General features: G+C 33.5%; 1 long non-coding RNA gene across 1 annotated transcript; it reads right to left on the bottom strand.

The window, feature by feature from the left end:
• Positions 1-1,264: 1,264 nt before the first annotated feature.
• Positions 1,265-1,684, bottom strand: LOC132180477 (uncharacterized). Its single transcript, XR_009440159.1, has 3 exons — positions 1,600-1,684; positions 1,435-1,483; positions 1,265-1,337 (listed from the first exon to the last, which is right to left on the bottom strand). It is a non-coding gene; the product is annotated as an uncharacterized LOC132180477 (long non-coding RNA).
• Positions 1,685-4,065: the final 2,381 nt, after the last annotated feature.

The following is a 4,065-nucleotide window of genomic DNA, read 5'->3' as shown; positions in this document are numbered from 1 at the left end:
TCAGTTTCATAACCCATTGATGTGTGAGTAAATTACCAATCAAATACAAACGAAAAAGAAAAAAGAATATGGTGCTCCTTTACTCTTCCCTTGTTTCAGGAAAAAATCAACGGCTCGCATTTTCATGGATCTAGGTGCAATATATATATATATATAAATATATAAAATTACCAACTAATGTTTTAGAAGAGTTTCAATGAAAGAGATCAATTTTAGCTAACTGATTACAATCCCTGCTGACCATTGAGGGGAACTTCAAAGACCAAAACAAAATAAAAGTGGGCTGCACGTCCCCATTGGGGCGGGGCTGTAAGAAGTCCACAACTACCTTAACTACATTAAGAACTCCAAGAGCCATACCTTCAGTTTGACCTGTTTGCTCATCAATTCTAACATTGACCTGTATAAAGTCCAATTAGTAGTCTATATTGTGACTTGTTATCTATTAGAACATTAAAAACTCTTTCATGAAAGACAATCCAAGAAAGATAATTGAACAAAGCAAAAAAACCTAAAAATAGTATCATTAACAAACAACACTTCATGTATTTTAAGGGAAAATTATTGGAGAGGTCTATGGGATTTAACCTTTTTCAAAATGCTCCAAAGGGTTTAAAACTTGTTAAATCATTCCTTTAAGGTAAACGCCGTTATCAAATCACTCACTCTGTACACACTTTGTTAGGGTTTTTAATGGAGAACTATAACAAGTTTGTGGCCACATCAAAGCAATTAATTTATTGACATGCGTACATATTGTTGAGTCAGTACCAATTAACTTCCTTCTAATATCTAAAAAATGTCACTTCAGAAAAAAAAAAATAAAACAAAAAAAATAAATAAAATAAAACAAAAAAAGAAGAGAGAGAGAGAGATACTAGATCCAAGTAAAAATCAATATCCATATTCCACAAAAGTGCATTCAAAAGAGGACTTAGGGCCTGTTTGGGATTAAACCTCAAACAGAAGGCCTCTAACAGTTCCAAAGAAATTAAACGTCTCCGTATACCCTTAGATTAAACAAGCCAAAGGAAGAGATAAAAGCCACTGGCAAATTTATGTTTATTTTTCAAAATCCATAATATTCCTTAAAAATCTTCATTCATTTAACCAGACGAAATACTACAAAATGTTCAGCCTAATATGCATCAGAATTTTTCAGAAAAATCAGTATGAAACACATGCACATGCATTGACACTGTACTACATACATGTAGGAAAACAATGTGAAGATAATTAAGCAGGCTAACCAGAATTGAGATCATTTTCCATGGTTTGAATAGTGGTTAACTGCATTTGCTCTTCGACAGAAATCTTCGCCGCTTGATCCTCCACATCTGTCAATATTCATTTCAGTCATTGTTACAAATCGCTGTAACTCTATCGAATCCTCTTAATTACTCTTCTGATTTTGAGAGAGAGAGAGAGAGGTACCGTTCATCTGAGAGCGCAAAGTCTTCATGTACTGCAAGTACTCGTCCATCTGCGAATTCACAGAGAAATGCAATTCAGATCAAAATTCTGTTCTTTGAATTGGAACCAAAATAGGTTTTACTGAGAGAGAAAGGGAAATATTCTATTTAATTTAATCAAACCAACCTTACGATTGCTCCAGAGAGAGAGAGAGAGAGAGGTTTTAGCCTTCTAGGTCTTCGGGAAATGAGTAAATAGTAGACTGGAGAAACTTTTGGAGGGAAAAAGCAGTTATAGTAGATTCACCACCGCTGCGTTGTATGGGTTACCAAGCTCTCAACGAAGTATGATATGGGAACAATGACTGTGGGCTGAGCAACAGGCTTCCAGCAGTACCGCATCCGTTGGGCCATAAGCCTTCAACAATAGCACATTATCTGGGCCGCAAGCTTCCAGTGGGTTGGTTCAAAAGTGCGTAGGCCTCTCAGCAACAAACTTCCTTTGATCATTTTTATAAGAGAAATTATCGCGGTCAATATTTTCATTTTTAGAGAATATTTTTAATTTCTTACACTGACTTCAATATTGTATCTAAAACCTTTTGATTCGGGATCCCCTATGTTAACCATAATGTTGTAAATGATTCTACAGTTGAAGCTATAATCTTGTCCTCACCCAAAATAAGAGAAGCTAAGCCAAAAGATAAGATAAAGCCAGAGAATAACATTGATCATTAGATTATTTTACTTTTCACAAACATGATCCATATACATAGTCTGGTAAGTAATTCATAAAATAAATTTTAGTCTCTATAATTAGGAATCTCAACAATTTTCTTAGATTTTGTATGGGTAGGGGACTGATCGAGTTCATTTTACAACCTCCTATATTCTCGTGCACTTGCAACTTAATTTGGAGGAGATTTTGTTCAATCTACTCTAATAAGTGACAAGTATCATTTAACATTTTTAGGTTTTTAAAAAATTAATGTTTAAATTTTTAAATTAGTGAAATGACAATAAATAACTATTAAAAAATTAAAGAAAACATATAAGATATGTAACTTGGCACTTATTAAAGTAAATTAGAAGAAATTGAAACCAGTTTAAAGGTTATGCTGCTTTCTTATCAAGCAAAGAATCTTCTTAGAAGTCATTAAACATCCTCAAAACATGGAGCAAACTTGCCTTTTCATTTTATTTCCTTGTCTCTATATCTTTTCATGTGCGCTTCTCCTTGTATCTTTCCCCTTTTGTATATCTCTTTTCGTCCACCCGTTCCTTCTAATAATCTTCTTGTTAGTCTGTTAGATATATTACGAGATGTTTTTTTTTTCTTTTCTTTTTTGGTTTGTTTTATTGTATCTTTTATTCAAACATCCAGTGGTCACCTTGGACTTTGTAGAAATTTGGACTTATATACAAATAGACGTTGATTCCTACAGGTTTTTATCTTCCTTATCTCGTCAATTCAAAATCCTTTGTTTAAAGGAGTTACTGATACATGTGATTGAATATATATATATATATATATATATATATATATATATATATAAAGCCTGGCATGACTCAGCTTTTGTCCATGAAGCTTGGTTCCCTCCGCCCCCAAAGTTTCTTGAAAGCTAATTTTGATGTTGTCATTCGCCCATGCTCAGTGTTGCATTTGTGGTCGTTAGTGATCACACGGGTCTAATCATGGCTGCACGTACCAAGAAGTTACTCCATCTAGATGCCACGGCAGGGGAAGCCAATGTTGCCCTCTTGGCAAGTACTTTTGCTGCTAAACTTGGTTGTTCCTCTATTATCTTTGAAGGGAATTTTTAGCTCTTCATCATTGTCATCAATAAAGATCATCTCTTTTAGGATTGGCTATGTGCCCTGAGAATAGCTGATATTGGCTTGCATCTTCTGCTGTTTACTAGTTAGACTGCATCGAAAGTTTTAAGATGTGCTAACTCGAGAAGATACTCGGTTGCTAAATGAATTGCTTTCTATAATATGTTTTGAAGCATTCTCGTTTGTTTCTCTTTTCTCTCCTCCATTAGGATTAAGAGTGGGAGGGACCCCCCTTTGTAATCCTTTTTCCTTTTCTTCATTTGATTAGGATATATATGTTATGTGTTTTTATAATGTTCTCATCATTATAAGTGGATATTATTTAAAAAAAAAAAAAAAACTGGTTCTTATTCTCTCATCGGATTTTAAAAAAATAATATATACCTAATATACCTAGGACCAGTAAAATACCTAACAATTCCCATATATATATATATATATATATACACACACACAAGTGAAACACTATAGGCCACCCACTCTCCGAGTAATGCTAATAGCTCCCAAATTTGACTTAATCTTCTGCAAGCCATTGTCATTGTCAATCGAATTAATCTTCTGCAAGCCAATTAATTTTTTGTTCTGCATTCGACGACATATCGTGTGTTCTGTGATTGTCCTTCCAATTAATTTACTACCAAATCCCATCGCAATAAAGCCCCCCACCATAAAAAAAAAAAAAAAAAGGACATGCATTTTTAGTCCATATGGTTCGAAGTTTTACTAAAAAAAAAAAAAAAAAAGACCTGACATGTGTCACATACCATAAAAAATGAAAATAGTATTAAAAATCTTAAAAAATCTAATATAAAATTTC

Source organism: Corylus avellana, chromosome ca5, assembly GCF_901000735.1.
Source record: "Corylus avellana chromosome ca5, CavTom2PMs-1.0".
Classification (NCBI taxonomy): domain Eukaryota; kingdom Viridiplantae; phylum Streptophyta; class Magnoliopsida; order Fagales; family Betulaceae; genus Corylus; species Corylus avellana.
Note: the sequence above shows the minus strand (reverse complement) of the source record. Positions and strands in the feature narration are given on the sequence as shown.